Source organism: Rhinolophus hipposideros (genome assembly GCF_964194185.1).
Source record: "Rhinolophus hipposideros genome assembly, chromosome: 17".
Taxonomy (NCBI): Eukaryota; Metazoa; Chordata; class Mammalia; order Chiroptera; family Rhinolophidae; genus Rhinolophus; species Rhinolophus hipposideros.
The window spans coordinates 26,435,538-26,455,988 of NC_138063.1; positions in this window are offsets into that span (position 1 = coordinate 26,435,538).

Consider the following 20,451-nt stretch of genomic DNA (forward strand, 5'->3'; position numbering starts at 1 on the left):
CAATTTTAATTCTTCAAAGAAGAGCAGCAAGTGGTATTTGTTATTTATATTTAAAGATGGGTCATTTTTTTCTCTCTCTCTACCTAGGGGCTTAAAGAAGGAATTTACAGGAGACAGATGTGGACTAGATTATATGTAAGGCCAGTTACCATACAAACGTCTTTGACATTCGGAGAATAATTCTAAACTAAGAGTTTAAAATATAGAGACAGTCTATCTGAATACCTACTTTTATTTAGTGGCAAATTCAGTAGATCATACTACTTAGCTGAAATCTGGATTGTAGCTTGTAATTTTATGTAACAAAGTTTAGTTTTCACACAGTGGAAGATTTTGTTCACAGACAAATTGTCTTGGAATGTTACTTTCAGCAATGAGAATTCAGGTTTGTTAGTCATTTAGTTAGATTCAGTTACAGAAAATAGTAGTAGGCACTTAATATCTATTTGTTTGGATAAATGAATGATTACATCATGCATTCTCTGAGGAATGTAGGATAGCAGTTACTTTCTTTTTTACTGAAGACAGTATATCTAATTTTTCAGCTTTAATTGACCTTCTATTCTCAATCTTACATTCTCTTTTCTTGGAAGGGCTGTTTAATTCTTCATGCAGTGAACATATAACAATAAGGTGCATAAAATATGAAGACATGTGCTTCTATAAAGTTAGGGGAAATTGAAGGTGCTAACTATACTGGAGTTGATACCTCCATTCTGGGGCCAGACATTCCCTGATCATATTCCAGAAACACAGTGAGAGCTTCAGATAAAATGTGTTCTGTTGGTGTCAAGAAGTAAAATGCATGAAAATCAAGCAGTATGATGACATAGAGAATAGTATAAACATATCCACAGATGACAGAGAGTCAGAGGACTAGATCAATTATTAGAAAGATGTTCATAGTGAGCACCTAAAATGTAATTGGCATACATTAAGAATGTAATTATTATACCTTAATATTTGTTAAAAGAGTGAATAAGTATTTAAATAGATTGATAGACTAACAGACAGCAGAGAACACAATTTAGTGTCAGACAGACCTAAAGATTGAGTCTAAACTCAGGGACTTCATACTTATTTTTTTTTTTGTAATCTAGGGCAAGTAACCTTGACCTTTGCAGATCTCCCTTTCCTTATCTCTAAAGTGGGGATAATAATAATATTAATCTTCTGAGTATATAATAAGAATATATTCTGAGAATAATCCTAAAGTAACGGTTGAAAATATAGAGTCTATCTGAATATCTACTGTTATTTTAGTGGCAAATTCAGTAGATCATACTACTTAACTGAAATCTGGATTGTAGTTTGCAAATTTATGTAGTGAAGTTTAGTTTTCACACAGTGGAAATTTTGTTCACAAACAAATTGTCTTGGAATGTCACTTTCAGCAATGAGAATTCATGTATGTTAGTCATTCAGTTACATTCAGTTATAGAAAATAGTAGGAAGTAGGCACTCAACGTCTACTTGTTTGAATAAATGAATGATTACATAATGCAATATATACAACACACACACACACACACACACACACACACACACACAGGGAAAGGCCCACCAGATAAGATATGCTCAGCTGATATTGGTTTTTCTTCTTGTTAATTTTATTTTTATCATTACTAATAGTTCTAACAACCACCATCCATAACAAAAGAGAATTGCAATTTCTAGCTCTAGAATTTAAAGCATATTTATGAAAAAAATTACATCCAAGACAAATCTAGATGTGATAACTAATTTCAAACAAATGTCCAAAATATTCTCTGAACTTCACTAGTCCATTAACTACTTCTTTAAGTAAACCATTTAGCAGCTTCTAGGAACACAGTTCTCACCCACATCGTCACTAGGTTTCTGAAGAACTGCCCCGATTCACTTGGGGAGATAAAAACTAAGCACATTAATCTGTGAGACTCTTACCCTGGAGTCCATAAACTTCCCAAAAGATTCATGTACAGATTTTAGTGGGTTATGAATTTGGATGGGGAAAAATTGCATCTTCCTCTTCATTAACCTATAACTAAAATTTATTGTTTTCTTCAATTATGAATGTAGGCTTCAAACCACAGTATTATTAACAGTCCCCAAGGCTGTCAACAATAGGCACCACAGATATTTTCACATTACATTACTGTTGTCACAGATAACTTGAAATATTATTCAAAATTATAGTAGTTATTAGACCTGCTACTAAATTGTGTCGTATGTACAAAAATCATGCATAGAACTATATCACAAATTTAGTTTTTATGATATATTGTAACTATATTTTAATATAATTGGTTTCTTACAAATCTTATGTTTTTATAACTTAAAATCATTATTCTGAGAAGGAATCATAGCCTTCATTAGACTGCGTAGGGATTTGAGGCTGAGCCCAGATGAAACTACTGAATTATAGGAGCTTATGAAAAAAGAGTCACCCTGAGACCACATAGAGAGGGTGAGTTCAGCCTTCCCAGTATCTAAGCTGAGCCCCACCCCAGCCAACCCATTAGCTTATGAGTTAGCCCAAGCAAGATGGAAAGAAAGATAATGTATGGAATCATGAGAAGTCATCAATTGTTGTTTTAAATCACTCGGTTTAAGGATAATTTGTTACATGACATTAGATAACTTGAAAGAATAAAAAACAATGAAACAATTGTAGTACCTGATCATGGAAATGACCTAATTTCCCCTTATTTGGTGCTCTGCTGGCTTTTCTTTGGGTGAGTGATTCAGAGTATGACTGTAAAATGGAGGCAGGAAAGAAGCTACACCACAAGTAGTAGAGGATCTAGAAATTGATTCTCTTAAATCTATCCATGTCCTTGTACCTCTTAGAAATTCTTCACACATAGCCCCTGTTGAGGTCTACTGTTCTAGCCTGAAGGGCATGATGAAACAGGCTGTAGCAGAGCGATGAGACATTTTTGAAGCGGGAGTAATAGAAAAGCACTAGTAACTGTTTGTTTATTTGAGAAGATGCCTTGATGTCAGAAGCATGAACTCCACTTGGGCAAAATATAATAAGAGACAGAGGGGTAAAAGCATCAGAGTGTTTAGTTTTACCCACAGGTTTACCCTGTCTTGGCTGGCTTTTATCAGCAGCACCATCAGGACAATGGCTGTCCTCTGGGTAATGTTATAGGCACCAAAGGGCCTCCAATTGCAGTTACATTGACACAACACATTGCCATTTCTTGATCAATGACTTTAGCATAAAATACATATTATTTTTCATACTTCAAAGTAATTCTGTACTATGGCATTATCACCAGTTCATAAGTGAGAAGAATCGGAAAGTTTAAAATAACTTATCCAAAAAAGCACAGTCAGTGACCAAGATAGAGTTTAATTCCAATTTTAGATGAAACCAGTGTCATGCTCATGTCACTGTGAGTGGGAGATTGGATTCACTCACATAGGTTTTTTTCCAGGTAGAAATCCTATCTTTACGCCAAGGAGAATAATGTGCATTAATATAAGGAAATTATCCTGAGCATATTGTGCTGTGTGAAGTCCGTTGAGGACAAGTAACTGTAAGCTGGTTGTGTTGAAGGTTTATGCATGACCGGAAGTACATTGTCTAAAATACATAAGAGTGGGTAAATGGAAAGGCATAAGGACAATTCAAAGAAAGTAACAAGGAAAGGCATAAAGCAGAAATTAACCTTGCTTCTACAGGATCTATTGAGAATATTGACCTGACTAGAAAAAAAAAAAAAAGGAATGCATAAGGGAGAGAGGTAGGTTGCAAATGACAGACTGAAGACAGATTACAGATGGTCTTTAAAGCTAGGCACGTAGAATAATCTAATAGAGGGGAGATTGTATAATTAAAATATAAATGATAATTCTCAACAGGCACAATTTTTTTTGTTTGTCAAGGACCTCAAGGAATATTTCATTCCAAAATGTTGTTTTCACATTGATTCTAAGGATAGTACATAGTGTTTAATGGCATCAATTTCCAACATTTTACACACACACACACACACACACACACACACACACACACACACACTACATGTATACAGAGGATGCCAAAAATGCATATACATTTTAAGAAAGGAAAAAAACTCTATTACAATTACGCTGATGGTAGCCACTTTGAACACATCTTGTAACTGCAGAAGTCAAACGTGACTTATATGAATGCCAACTATAATCTTATATATATAACGTGATGGTTCAGTGTGAGGTCGGAGGGATAGTGGATGGGGGGAGGGGGGTTCACAGTATGAGGGATATAAATGATGAACGTCTAAGTATTACCTTGTTTTGTACACCTGAAACTAATAAATAAATTAATTAATAAAAAAAAAAAAAGAAAAAGGAAAAAAAAAAAAAACGTGACTTATATTCATCTTTTGTTATCAGTATGTATTGCGTATTACAATTTTAATACAGTTTTTTTTCTTTCTTAAAATGTATGTACGTTTTCTTGGCACCCTCTGTATATATATGACTTCTGTGCTTGAAGCAGTAGGCTTGCTCCTGTACCTTTGAACGATTGAACAAGTGAAATCAGCCAAGGGAATTTAAGGTAAAATGAAAATAGAATGTCTTCAGTCCAAAAGAAATCGTGAACTGAAGAAGTAAGAAGTAAAATTGTAGGAGGTCTCAGAAAAACACCAGGACATGGAGAAGAAAGAACAGCAATAAAAGGCAAGAAAGAGCCAACAGGTAGCAGTGCTGGGAGCAGCTAAGGAGAACTTAGGAAAAGGCCAAAATGATTACTGCTCTAAAGCAAGGAGATATATTGCTGCTTTTTTTTTTTTTCTTTTTAAACATTTGTTAAATTCTGAATCTTCCAAGATTAATATAGGGAGAAACAGCACGCTGGTCTGACTGTTGTGGATAAAGCTTAAGGTCTTAAATGATGAAGATACTCTCTTTTGTTGTTTTATGCGTTGAAAGCTATAAAAAATTCCCATTTTAAAGTACTCATTACATTGTCTTTGCAAAAGGAAAGATAATTTGTTGTTGGACTGCCTTTCTGAAAAACAGGATCACAGAGCTCAAAGTAATCTCAAGAGGTCACTGTCTCCTGCAGAAGCAACATAGAAAGCCCTGAAATTTGTCTTTTTGCACACTTAATTCATTTCCCCCAATAATACATATTAGGATTTGTTCATTAAACAACAGGTCTGTATCAAGCATCTTACATATCATTTACTTTTCACCATTGCACTGCAATGGGTATATTACGTATTGTCATTTAACTTTAGAGAATTAATAAGGCAAAATAAATAGTTACAGTTTGCAGCAGAACTGAAATTAGATACAATGCCAGCAGGCTTTTCTATCTATCACATCAATGCCACACAGTGCGACTCTCTTCTTGATCCTTTAAAACTGCTTATGCCCTCGGATTCTGCCATTCCTATTTTCCCCAACTCTCCTCTCCTCTCTGGCAAGGATGAAAGAGCCATAATATGTTCATCTCAGTCAATGTCAATCATGTGGTCACCTTCACGAATGTTACCTGTGTTTGAATACAGTGAAAAAGAGGATTAGACTCTGGTGGTTGAATTTTTTCTTGTAACCTTAATTTTTTCTAAATCATCCCTATCTTGTAAGATCCTGAAGAATGGGCTCACTGTATGCTCCCTTATTTACCTTTCCAGTGTTTAATTACCCTTCAGACGAAGCTGATAAAGATGTTTTAAATCATATCCTCTTGGACCTTTAAGAGTAGTTGTTCCTGCAGGCATAAAGCCTATCCTTGAACTGCTGTTATCAGCTAGAGCTAACATCTTCAAGCTGGTACATTTCCTGGGTCTCCTCCTCCTTCCTTTCTTTCTCCTCCTTCTCCTTCTCCTTCTCCGTCTCCTTCTCCTTCTCCTTCTCCTTCTCCTTCTCCTTCTCCTTCTCCTTCTCCTTCTCCTTCTCCTTTTCCTTCTTCTCTTTTTAATTAAAATAATTGGGTGACAGTGGTTAATAAAATTTTATAGGTTTCAAGTGTATAACTATAATATATCATCTATATATTGCATTGTGTGTTCATCACCCAAAGTCAAATCTTCTGTCACCATATGTTTGATCCTCTTTAATCTTTTCTATCTCCCCTGCCCTTACCCTCTGGTAATCACTAAACTGTGGTCTGTGTCTGTAAGTTTTTGTTTGTTTGCTTGTCCTGTTCATTTGTTGCTTTCAGTTTTATATCCCACATATAAGTGAAATCATATGGTTCTCGACTTTTTTTGTCAGACTTATTTTGCTTAGCATGATAACCTCAAGATCCATCCAGGTTGTCACATATGGCAGTATTTCATCTTTTCTTATGTCTGAGTAATACTCCATTGTATATACGTACCACATCTTCTTTATCCAATCATATGTTGAAGGACACATCAGTTGTTTCCATGTCTTGACCACTGTGAATAATGCTGCAATGAACATAGGTGTACTTATATCTTTATGGATACATGTTTTCAGATTTTTTGGGTAAATACCCAGAAGAGGGATTGCTGGGCTATATGAAAATTTTATTCTTAATTTTTTGAGGTACCTCTATACTGTTTTCCATAGCGGCTATACCAATTTACATTCCCACCAGCAGAGTGAGGGTTCCTTTTTCTCCACATACTCTCCAACGCTTGTTACTTGTCTTGTTGATAATAGCCATTTTAACAGGGGTGAAGTGATATATCACTGTGGTTTTGATTTGCATTTCCCTAATAGCTAGTGAAGTTGAGCATTTTTTTTTTCATATATCTGTTGGCTGTTTGTATGTCTTCTTGGGATAAATGTCTGTTCACGTCCTCTGCCCATGTTTTTTAAATTGGATTGTTTGTTTTTTTGTTGTTGAGTTGTATGAGTTCTTTATATATTTTGGATATTAGCCCCTTATTGAAGGTGTTCTATGCAAATATCTTCTCCCATCCAGTTGTTTTGTTGATAGTTTCTTTTGCTGTGCAGAAGATTTTACCTTGATGTAGTCCCATTCACTTGTTTTTTATTTGACTTCCTTTGCCTTTGAGGTCAACTTCATCAAATGGTATCTAAGACCAAGGTTCATAAGTTTAGTACCTATGTTTTCTTCTATACAATTTATTGTTTTTGATTCATTCTGAGTTCATTTTGAAGCATGGTAACAGCCTAGATTCTTTCTTATGCATGTGGCTTTCCAGTTTTCCCAGCAGTATTTATTGAAGAGGCTAGAAAAAAAAAAAAAAAAAAAAGGAATGCATAAGGGAGAGAGGTAGGTTGCAAATGACAGACTGAAGACAGATTACAGATGGTCTTTAAAGCCAGGCACGTAGAATAATCTAATAGAGGGGAGATTGTATAATTAAAATACAAATGATAATTCTCAACAGGCACAATTATTTTTGTTGTCAAGGACCTCAAGGAATATTTCATTCCAAAATGTTTGTGTTTATTTATTGTTTTTAGTAATTTGTTTGGTGGAGTCTTTAGAGTTTTCTATATATAGAATAATGTCATCGGCAAAAACTGATAATTTTACTGCATTCCCAATTTGATGAATTTTACTTCTTTCTCTTGCCTGATTGCTCCGGCTAGGACTTCCAGTACTATGTTGAATAACAGTAGTGAGAGTGGGCATTCTTTCCTTCTTCTGTTCTTTTGGTTTTTCACCATTGAGTATGATATCTGCTGAGGGTTTGACATATATGGACTTTTTCATTGTAAAGATTAAAACATAAAACAGGAAAACATAATTTTATCTTCTCATATACTGTTTCTGCATCTATGGATATGATCATATGATTTTTATCCCTTATTTTCTTTATATGGTGTATCACATTAATTAATTTGCATATGTTGAACCATCCTTGAAACCCTGAAATGAACTCCACTGGATTGTGATGTATTATCTTTTCAATGTATTCTTCTGTTCAATTTGCTAGTAGTTTGTTTAGGATTTTTGCATCTCTAGTCATCAGAGATATTGGTCTGTAATTTTCTTTTTTGTGTGTTGGCCTTGCCAGGTTTTGGTTATCAGGGTAATATTGGCCTCATAATGTGAGTTAGAAAGTATTGGCTCTTCTTAATTTTTTGAAAGAGTTTGAGGAGGACAGGTGTTAAATCATCTTTGACTGTTTGGTAAAATTCTCTAGTGAAGAAATATGATCCTAGACTTTTACTTTTTGGGAGGTTTTTAATGATTGTTTCAATTTTCTTACTGTTGATATGTCTATTTAGATTTTCCAACTCTTCATAATTCAGTCTAGGAAGGTTATATATTCCTAAGAACTTGTCCATTTCTTCTAGGTTATTAAATTTGGTGGTGTATAATCCTTCATAGTATTCTTGCATAGTCTTTTGTATTTCTGTGATGTTTTTTATAATTTCTTTCATTTCTGATTTTGTTTATTTGAGACTTTTCTCTTTTTTCCTTAGTGAGTCTAACCAGAGGTTTGTCAATTGTTTTAATCTTTTCAGAAAAAAAACAACAGCTCTTTGCTGCTTTTTTTTTTTTTTCTATTGTCTTTTTGTTCTCTATTTCTTTTAATTCTGTTCTAACTTTTATTTCCTTCCTTGTACTGGCTTTGGTTTTTGCTTGTTCTTTTTTATTTTATTTATTTATTTTTGGTTCTTTAGGTGAAATGTTGTTCATTTGAATTTTTTTGTTGTTGTTTCTTTAAGTAGGCTTTAATGCTATAAACTTAAATCCTCATATTACTGCTTTTGCTGCATCCAAAAATGTTTGATGTCATATTGTCCTTTTCTTTTGTCTCTATGTATCTTTTGAACTCTTTAAAAATTTCTTCTTTGACCCAGTCATTGTTTAGAAGCATTCTGTTTAATCTCTACACATTTGTTGTTTTTGCAGCTTTTGTTTTGTTTTGTTTTGTTTTGTTTTGTTTTGCAGTTGATTTCCAATTTCAATGCATTGTCTTCAGAGAATATGCTTGGTATGATGTCAATCTTCTTAAATTTGTTGAGGCTGGATTTGTACTCCAAGATATGATCAATCCTTTAGAATGTTCTATGTGCACTAGAAAGCAATCTATTTTCTGGTCGTCTGGGACGAAAAGCCCTATAAATATATATTATGTCCATTTGGTCTAATGTGTCACTTAAGGTTGATATTTCCTTATTGATTTATCTGTTTGGATGATCTATCCTTGTTGTTAATGGGGTATTTAGGCCCCCTACTATAATTGTATTTTTCTCAGTTTCTCACTTTAATTCTGTTAGTAGTTGCTTTATATATTTTGGTGCTACTAGGTTGGGTACATATATATAAATAAATGTTATGTCTCTTTTGTGTATCGTTCCCTTTAGTTCCCTTTAGTATTACATAGTGTCAATATTTGTCTTTTGTTACCATTTTTATCTTTAAATCTATTTTGTCTGATATAAGTAAGAATATACTTGCTTTTCTCTGCATGCCATTTTGTTGGAATATCAGTTTTCACCCCTTGGCTTTGAGCCTAAGTTTGTCTCTGCAGCCCAGATGTGTCTTTTGAAGGCAGCATGTACTTGGGTTTTGTTCTGTTAATCCATCCTGTTACCCTGCGTTTTTTAATTGGTCAGTTAAGTCCATTTGCATTTAGAGTGATTATTAATATATGAGTATTTCTTATAGCCATTTGATCTTCTGTTTTCTAATAGCTTTGCCTCCATCTTTTCTTTTTCTTTGTGTTTCTGTCTGTTATTTTAATTTGGTGGTATTCTGTAATTTTTCCTCCATTTCTCTTTCTATATTATGTGTCTCAGTTCTACATTCTTCTTTTATAGTTACCATTGGGTTTATGCAAAATAAAAGTTTCAATGTATTATAGTCCATTTTGACTGATTGCATGTTATCTCCATTCACCTATAAAATTCAGTCATTTCTCCTCCTCTTTCATGATTTTGTTGTTACAAATTATCCTTTTCTGTGCTGTGTGTTCATTTCCAAATTGCTATAGCTATTGTCTTCTTTTTTTAATGTTTTTAACTCATTTAATCTTTGTTATATTTAAGTGTTTAATGTCCTATTATGAACAAGAGTTGCAATTTTCTGCTTCTGTCTGTTTGTTAGTCATCTTACTCACTGTTTTGTATTCTATTGTCTTTTTGTTTCAGGTTGAAGATCATCTTTTAGCATTTCTTGTAATGCAAGTCTTGTGGTGAAAAATTCCCTCAGCTGCTGTATGTCTGGGAAGGTTTTTCTTTTTTTTTCCTTTTTCTTTCTTTTTCTTTTTTTCTCCTTTATATCTAAAGGATAAATTTTCTGGATATAGTATTTTGGATGGTGATTTCTCTCATATATTGAACATTTGATTCTTCTCTCTCCTAGCTTGTAGCATTTCTGCTGAAAAATCTGTTGATGATTTTATGGGGTTTACTTTATACGTTACCATCTTCTTTTTTCTGGGTGCCCTGAGAATGCTTTCTTTGTTTTTAATTTTTGACAGTTTTAATCTAATGTGCATTGGAGATGCCCTTTGGAATTGTCATAATTTTAGTTTTCTCTTAGCTTTTTGGATTCAAGGATCCAGTTCTTTCCATAGGTTTAGGAAGATTTTTCAATTATTTGTTTTAATAGGGTCTCTATTCCATTCTTCCTCTCTTGTCTTTCTTGTATACCCATTATTCTTATTTTGCCTTTTCTGATTGAGTCAGATAGTTCTCACAGAGTTCTTTCTTTTTCTTTTCTTTTTTTCTGTTTTACTAAATTTATTTCACCAGAGCCATTTCTAGATTTGTGTCTTCAATATCAGTAATTCTTCCTTCCATCTGGTCTGCTTTATTTCCTAAGCTCCATAGTTCACTCTTTATCTCATTTATTGAATTCTTCAGCTCCAGAATTTCTGTTCAGCTCTTTTCTATAGTTTCAATCTTGTTTTGGTGCAGTATTCCTTTTTGTTCATTGAATTGCTTTTCTGAGTTTTCTTTATCTCATTGAGTTTTTTTCAGAACTGCAATCTTGAATTCTCTGTTATTTAAAACACAGTCTTCCATGGCTTTAAGTTTATTTTCTGGAGATTTTAAAATTTTCTTCCAGAACTGCTTTGCTACCTTAGTTTTTCATCGTTCTTGATGGATTATTTCTCTATGTGGGCATTTGTGGGAATGAACCCCCCCTTTTAAAAAAATATTTCTCTCAATTGTTTAGCAGGTTAATAGAGGTATTTTTTGTTTATTTGTTGGTTTTCCAGTAGGCGGTGCTGACACACAAGTTTTTGTTTTCTTTTACCTGCACTACTAGGGATTCTGGGATCTCTGTCACCTCAGCCTTGGAAAACACACAGTATTCCCTATGGAAGAGATTGTCCTCTTTACACCAAGGCTGGCTCAGTATCAGGACACCCTCCTGTGGTGGGATGTAGTTGGCTATTGTTTTCCTGACCTGTGTCTTCCTGGTACCATCTTCCTGCATCCAGAAGCTGCCAACTGGATGCTGGTGGAGGGGTGAACAGAGGCAGGCAGGTTCATTGATCTGGGGCTCTGTTCTTTACAGTGGGTTCAGATGTAATGAGTACAGACCACTTAGGCTGGAAAGTTGTTACTGGCCTTTCATAAATCTGCTGAGTGAGGATTTGCTGCTGGGCGGTCCCAGGGGATGGGGACAGGTACATGCATCTGCAGTTTTCTTTGTGCAGTGTTTGTAGTTTGTGGAACACTGCCACCCTTTGCACCGCTTCCCTGTCCCTGCCCCTTGGGCTCAGCCTCAATGTGGACCAGCCACCCAGGCTCAATTTTCATCTCTGCCCCTTGGGTCTGTTCTGCCCAGTGTGGGCTGCACCCCGACCCTTCCTTGCTGTTGCATTCACTGGGGCTGTGGCAAACACGGACTGCATCTGTCACTTCCTTCCTTGATTTTCCCCTGGTTTCATCTATACTGATCATTCTGATGTGTCCACTATCAGATGTCTCAACATGCTGATTCCTCAAACGTGTTTATGTGTTAAGCAGGGAATTCTTTGTTGAATTGTAGCTATCCAATTTGTAACTTCAAGGGGAGAGAACTAGAGGTCCTCTCATACTGCCATGCTGCTGACATCTAGCTTAGTTTATTTATTTTTTTTCTTGAGAGCCCTCCTAGCATATTAAAATATGGTACAAAGCTTCTCCAGTTCTCTCTTCCTTTCCTTTTCTTTTCTGGACAAATAAATAAAGGTAATTTTGCTACCATGATCCTGAAAAATTTGCTTGCTGGTTTAAATCCTGAGCATACCTCTCTGTCAGAAGCTAAAATATACCTTCCTGATTCTAGGGGAATTATTGGCTTAGGTTATATTTTTAAATACTATCTTGCAAAGTCACAGTTGGCCCTCCCAGATGCAGTGACAGCTTCCAAATTCATGGCATCCATAAAAAACACAAATCTGCATTCATGGCTTTATAAGCCAAGAAAAGGGAACTATTTCAAGTCAGAAAAATCCTCCGGATATGGTGATATGAAACATCATATTATAAGGATTTTTTTATTTCACCCAGTTATTCTATTTTTACTATAGATATGTTTTACTTTATTATTATTATTAATATCAATATTGTTATTGTTATTATTATTATTATTATTATTATTTGGCTCTGAATAAAAGGGCATTAAAACAATTCTGAACAACTTACCTACCACGGCGTATGTTTTCAGAAAAATCCATGTTGTCATCTTAGGCTGTCCATGCACTGTTGTCATAATTATCCATGAGAAGAAGTTTTATAATGACAGTTATATCTTTTAGCCATTTAGAAATATTACAATGTATAACAGAACAACAGAAGGACAAAGTCTTTTAATTGAGAGTGAAGGGATTAAATGAAAGAAAAAGGAAGGGAAATGAGAAAAATATTCACACAACTTTAGTGGGCACATTTTCACTCATGAAAAGTTTTTAGCCAAAAATTTAAACTGGAAGTTGACATGACAATAGAGCAGAACCTTCAAATCTTATTCGTCTCTACTGGATTAACTTTAAGTTTGTATGGGAAGGGGCAGTTAAGAATCAGAGTGTGGATCTTAACTTTCGGTGTTTGTCAATGTAACTGGCCCATGTAGAGAGGACAGAAGAAAACATTTTTTCTAAGAAAAAAAAATTGAGGTGACTTTATTATGCACAGAATTTTTGACATAGGATGATAATGAGAAATGAAATCGATCTCTGAAATAAATGGATAGCTTGGTAGATAAATACATGTTTAAGAAAAATGGGTTTGTTATAATTTCATACATCATCTTCATCTCAACTTGTATTTATGAACAGTTATTTTCTGAATTAATCCTTTAGATCTAGAAATTTCTGCTACAAAACAAATTTTTACTTTCAGATTTTAGGTTTTAACTACTAACAAAAAGAAGAGAACCAATATTCTAATGCTGATATTATTGATAGACATAAGTGTTACCACAAGTAAAATTACAAAATTAGTACTGCTCTTAATTGTCTCAGAGTGCTGCAGAATGGTTATAATTTACACATGGTTTAAAGTCAAAGAGGTCTATGTTCAGATTCTGCCTTCTGCAGTTATTTACTGCATGAATTAGGACATGTTTCTTTATCCCCCTGGTGCTCAGTTTTTCAACTGTAATGAGAAGATAAAAACCTTGTAGAGATCAAAATTAAGTGAGCTAGCACATATACAAAACTGAATGCAATGCCTACCCCAGAGCAGGTACCTCCAAATCATGACCATTTTATTAGTAATGAATAATATAAAAATACATGTTAAGAGGCATACGATTTATATTTGACATAGGCTACAAATTAGATAAATAACCATGAAGACAAACATTCCTTAATGAAACTTAGGTCAGTCTTATTGTCAATGTATTTACTTCCAGCCCTTTTTGATTGGAGTTTAGCTTAGTGAGTTTTTAATAGGAGAACAAGAGTGGCACAGGACTGGAAGTTAAATTTCATGATAAAATTTTCAACCATCATTGCTAAAATGCTGATTGTCCTCATTCCACTAAATTATATGATTTAATTAAGTCCAGGCACTGTGATATTTCCTTTTATATTGTCTATTTTTCCCCCTCTGATTACTTTATATATTTATCCCCCTTAATTCTCCAGCTATGTCTCATATATTTTGAGCTATAGAACACAGTTTATCTTATAGTAGATGGTCAATACAAAATAACTAATTGATTGCATCCATCTGTCTGTCTTTTCTTAGGGAAGAATTCCCCACTCTCGTGCACCCAGGGGAGAGTATTACACATTCACGTAATATAGGATGAAGAACATTCATTTGCTCTTACAATCATCTTACCTCTTAACTATCTTCCAATGCATACATACATACCCTTAAATAAGTCCCCAGCACTGTCACATGGTAACGGAAAAAGGTGCGCCAGATCTTAAGCCTATTTCCTTAGTTAAAAACTGAATACTTTCCTCCCTCCATAAAACAATAACAAAAGCAATAAGAAAAGAAAAATTCAGATCTAATTGAGAATCGCTTATAGTACACAACAGATAGGCTGATAAGCCCCTTCTAAAATTGCTCCTCTGTAACCCAAATTAGATTTAGTAGAAATCCCAGGCTGAGCTGACTTTTAGGAAATATGTTAGGTTGAATAGACTATGCCTAATACCAAGTTTTTTAGAACTGAAGTGAGATGCTCTTATCTTTAACTTTCACCTAGCTTTTTATTATGGTATATAATTTTTCCCTGTTTAATTTATCATGTGAAGGAGAGCTAATTTCCAAAAAGAAAGCTAATTTTTGTCATCCATATGTAGGTAATCAACAAGTAAGAGAAACATAAACATACTTGATAGCTCCTTGATTTTTTCTTAAAAATATTTCCCTCAATGATTTTCTTTGACTGGCTGGAACCATACTAAAACAAAATAAACACATAAACTTAGGCTACTATAACTAACAGGAATGTAATTACAATAATAAAACAAACAGATTTCTAAAATAAAGGAGAAAATTGTGTCATTTGTTTTTCTATGTTGGAGATCATTTTTATGTGAATAAAGAAAAATTATAACATCCATTGGATATGTCATTATAAAATGGTATTACTGCTGAGTTTGAATCTCAGAAGCAGACAAACCACCATAGAGGGTATTCTGATAAGGTATGAAAATGTCTTTTTATACAGGCAATGAAGTGTTTTTCTTCTGAAGTCGAAAAGATGGTTTACAGTGGACTTTTACAATTTAGCAATCCAAGACTTTGAATAGATAAAGCAAAAAGGCTTGCGTACACTGCAAGAGTACCAACAAGATTTTGTGTGTGTCTTTTGGAACTAGAAAAGGACTGGGATGTCCACGGAAAACATCTTAGCCTATTAAACAAAATTAATACATATTTTTATTACCGTCAGTTTCTAACAGATTACAAGAAACAACTGAAGGAAAAGCCAATGCATCTCTAAAGAACAGGGGGAAGCTATACTAGGTCCTGGTGAATTATTAGATATGGTTGAGTAGAACTGATTTTATATAGCCCTTAATATATATTCCTATGCCACAGGATTTCTAGCAGATTCAATAAAGGCAATGAATGAAGTGACAAAGATTTGTCCAAAATAAGATAAGGTTCAGGGTGGAGAATAATTACATCTGTTTGAAAATTAATTTAGATCTAACAGATGTTGTCTAGCTCCAAATAAAAATAAAATAAAAATTAAATTTAGATAACACCATTTTGCTGACAAAATTCTATAGGTGATATTAGAATCTGTCTGTGTCACACTGTATTTACTGACATAGATCCAGCCAGTTCAATATACCGCTCTTATCTTCACCTACCAACTATGGGTTTAAAATATATTTTTGAGTAGGTAAAAATGACTTATTCTTATATTCTTTTTATTGGGCATACTCCAATCAGATTTCTGACCACTCCTCCTCATTCGCATGACTTGGCCTGACCTCTGGGACTTTAACATTTCTTACAAATAAGAACAGGTTCTGATCCAATTACTGTTTACTTTAAATTCAATCTTGAAACCTATGTGTTTCTAAGTGTTGCCTGCTACCCAGTGCCTTTAACTCTGTCTTCAAATCAAATTCTAAGAACTCCTTGAGTATGGTTTATTCTCACATTTGGCCCCTTCATTTTATTTTCATCTTTGCCCGGAAATCTTGAACTGGTCATCAAGATCATATATATGGCACTTTTATAAAATAGACTACATAATAATTTTAGCTAAGTTGATATCCTATAATAAATAACCTGGTGTGCTGCTAATTTTTTACTTAAAACACATCATTATCGTTCTCCCTCTAATCTTTTGTTTATAGTGCTCTACCTGCTTAGAATAATTCTGTTTTAATTTCCTTTGTTTACCTAACTTCCTTATCTTCTCTTTTTTATTTCTTCTCCCCCCGTCTTTGTCCCTTTCTTACTTCATTCTCCTTGCCCACTTTTGGAGATTTACTATTTCATGCCCCCTACTACCTCACCTTACCTTGAGGGCAGGTATACCATCTGGAGCTATAGCAATATCTACTGAACAAGATTGTAGTGATGGGGCCACCCATTAAGTGATGACGTCAACCCACTAAGGATACAATGACTGATAGAAATGATCTGAGTCTCTGATGACATAGCTAAGCTAGACCTACCGTTAGTTCTTATTATGAGGGAATAACAACAGCAACAACAACAAAAACCTTATTTTTTTTAGCCACTCTTGGGTGTTCCATTAATTTTTGCCAAATTTATTTCTAACTGATAACATAGTCAATGAATATTAGTGAATGGATGAATAATTGAATGAATGTAGGCTTGTGCATTGCTAGATTTAGTTCCCAATGATGTTTCTGCCATAAACTTCATAAATATTTAGTTTGGTACCATTCTATAGATAATTTTTACTGGGTCTTTTATGCATATGTGCTATCCAATCAAAATGAATTATAGACTCTTTAGAGGCAGAAGATATGACTTACTCTTTCTATCTCCATTAGATTAGTATGTAGTAAGAACTTGATGATTATGATGATAATGATGATGAGGAGGTTGGTAAAGATAATAGTCATAAAACACCTGCAGTGAAAATAATTTAATGCTACTGTCAAATGCTCACATACTATATTCTACTATTTTCAAACAAAGCATTATGATAAACATTGGAGTTTGTTGGAACTAAAACAATAATTAACCTTACATTTGTCCCTGCTTCAGTCTTAGGTTGAAGAGGTCTTTGAACAGGGTCTCCAATGGATACCAGCTTTGTCATGACCTTCAAGCCCACAAATGTTCCCCATACAAACTTACTCAGTGACTCTCAGAGAAAAAAAAAAAAAAAGAAAAAAAAAAGTTAGTCTGAGATAAATTTATTACCAGCACAGCCTGTTCTTTTAATTAAAAGGTTTTTACTTTCAGTTTTGCTGGCAAAAATACAATACCTTTTTCCATTCTATTTAAAGTCATCCTGCCTCACATAGAATAAAACTGAATAACAGTGGATCCAGAAATGTACGAAAATGAGAGGACTTCTTCACTAAAATGTTCCAGAGCAATCCAAATGTTCTTACAGTCTATGTCTGTTGAAAAGTATAGTATAATATTCCATCACTCTACCACACATTATGTCACAGCTTCTTCAACCTCAAATAGTTTTAACTAGATTCTTTTAAAGAGTTAACACAGCTTTCAGTGAGATCTCTTACATCTGAGACTTTTCATGAAACCTACTTTACAGCTATCAATTCAGTAAAAATAAAACTTTCTAAAGTCACTACTTAAAGTCATTTAGAGGGAAAGGTCATGGAGTTATTGATTCCCCTTTCACCTTTTCTGTTATTTGTTTTTTAAAAGTGTGCATTCAGCCTTTTTTTACTCTGGACCAGACATAGTCATCACAGCTTCTGTTCTTGACCAGATAATTTTACCCCAAGTGACTATTAAACTCTAGAAATAAAGCTGTTTAAGGACAAGAGGTTGATTAGAAAAGACTCAGAATGAGATTTGGAAGGTTTATCAATTCGGAATAAGCTTTTATCTCTCTAATCAACTCAAACTGATATCTTAAGCATGGAGCAGAGGTTTCTCTTTGCAGTTACTGCTTCACCACATTCATACCATGTAAATACAAGGCATGGTTTTCCTCTAGCGGCTAGAAGAGTTTAGCTACTTCTCTATCCCATCCTATCTCTATTTTCTTGTAACTTCTGAGAGTCACGCCTTTTCTAGTTCTTGAAAATAAGCCTCTGCAGTCTGAACGCTTAAGAGACAAAAACACATGCAAATAAAGTTAAGATATAAAGCAAAACATGTTCATTGATGATAATAATGCCTTAGTTTGTTACATCTTTTAATAAGGGAAATACAAACAAACAAAATCAAAGCAAAACAAAACATAAACGTTATTTGTTGTTGTTTTGGGTTCTCAAAACAACTCTAGATGATAGATACAGGAAAGTTTTTTCTGAGACTTTGGATGAGGAAATTGAGATTCATAGGACTTTTTAAAACCTTGCCAATATTAAGTGGTGCAGCTGAAGCATCACCTTGGTTCTTCTGATGCTGAAACTGCTTCCCATCCCACACCATGCTGCCATTCAACCTCTAAAATGCTGGAGTGTTTGCTTTCAAACACCTTGAAAATGCCAATTGCATTTTAACTATTCTTCCAGGATTTATAAAAGCTAAGAATAGTCCTTCACAAATAGCAGGTGTGGATAGTGGACACTTCCAAAAACCTAGTAAAACACTTGTATAGAGTAGTTTGAATATATAAAATTGTAAGCCACTAAGTTCAAATTCATCACGGAGCTTCTTATGGTAGATTACAGTGGTTTGCTTGGTGTCCCCTTTTTTGTTTCTTCTGAATTTTTTCCAGGCAGAAAAAAAGGCCATTCCAGTCAGGAACTGTCAACAGGGTAATTTCCAGAGTGATAAACCAATTGAAAGGATGGACTTTAATGCATATTCGTAATAGTCCATCTCTCTTCTACTATGTGTATGTGTATGTGGAGATGTGCATGCTTGTGTGTCTATAATTATTTTGATTTATAAAGGTGATGTTAATGATACTGTTTCATTACATTAATTTACAAGTTTTAATTATTTAATAAATGAAGATAGAAGTTCATTTTTTCAAAGAAGAGTGCATTAACTTTCAATGCAATTTCTATAAATGTAAAAGTGGTTTAGCTGATGAATACTTATCTAAAATTAATGATGATTAGCTTAAACAATTTTTTAAGTCAGTTTATTAAAATGTATTGAAAAATACATAAATAGTGGGATAAAACCACTGAGGGCAGATGGCAATTTTCCGTTTTTCCTGTGTTTGGGGTGCTTCTTAAGCACCTGTTCGCAACAGGCAGGCACTATATTTCTCTCACCCAGAGAAACATTCCCTCATAATTATTTTCCCTTATAAATATCTATGTTTGCTTGAATATCTCAGTAAGAAGAGTACTGTGTTGTATGATAGAGAACAAACTCTTAGATTGCTCAAATCTCTCATTTGAGTCAAAACCATAATTCCTATAACTTCCTTGGAATAGTTTAAGTTTAGTGGTTTGGAAGAGAAGAAATAAAATATACTGCCTTTCTATTTATCAGTATTTTAATATTAATGACTGATAGTTTTGCCTTCAGGCTAAATATAGCTAGTTACTTTGATAGCATTTAGAGCAATATAATTTCTAGACACTTTGCAATACTGAGTGACTTCCTCTGAATCCCTCCTCATTTTGCCAATGCTTCCCTCAAAATGCAGAACCATTAGTGAAGTATGAGTTTTAGAGGTGATACAATCTATGAAAATTCAGCAAATGAGCAAATTCTCATTATCTCAACAAAATCCATACTTTAGTGATGTCTAAGTTTATTTGCATTGCATTGTGGCTTCCTATTAATTGACAGCCAGGCTAAAAAATCCCAGATATTTTTACACGACAGCTTTTAAACCAGGTTTTCCCTACGTAAAACTTAAAAAATGAATTTTTTTCAAGCTAAATTCAAAACTATGCAATGTATCCCAATTTCATTTTTATGCTATTCATGATCAAGTATTATTTCAGTCAAGAGAGCAACTTTGAATCTAGAACCAGCTATGGCATCATTTGTTTTTCTTAGTTTTATATAATCACAATTTTGATAAAATAAACCTCTGATATTATCATTTAAATCTTGGAGTCATCTCTATGTTTTGTAAGACCAAAAGGAAGAATTGTGCTGACACCATTACTTTAGGGTGATAAAGAGCTATTATATGACATTTTAAAATGGAGAGGGCAGCTGGAATAATTTTTCTACTAATTATGAATCCATGATTTGGCACTATCATATAACTTACATTTTTCCATTTAATAACAAGGAAGCTATGTGAGACTTTGAGAGAAGTTATGCAAAAACAATGTACCTAGAGCTAAAGAATTCACTTGTAACCAACTATCTTCTGAAAAGTTTTTGATTACAGCTTTGGCGTGACAAATCCAAACCTATTTATTAATTATCTGCTCAAAAATATACTATCAAATTTTGATAAAATAAAACAACAACATTGCTCTTCTGATTTCCAGTATCTACTTTTTTGGTTGTTTATATTGTGTTTTGGCAGGGAATAGAGTG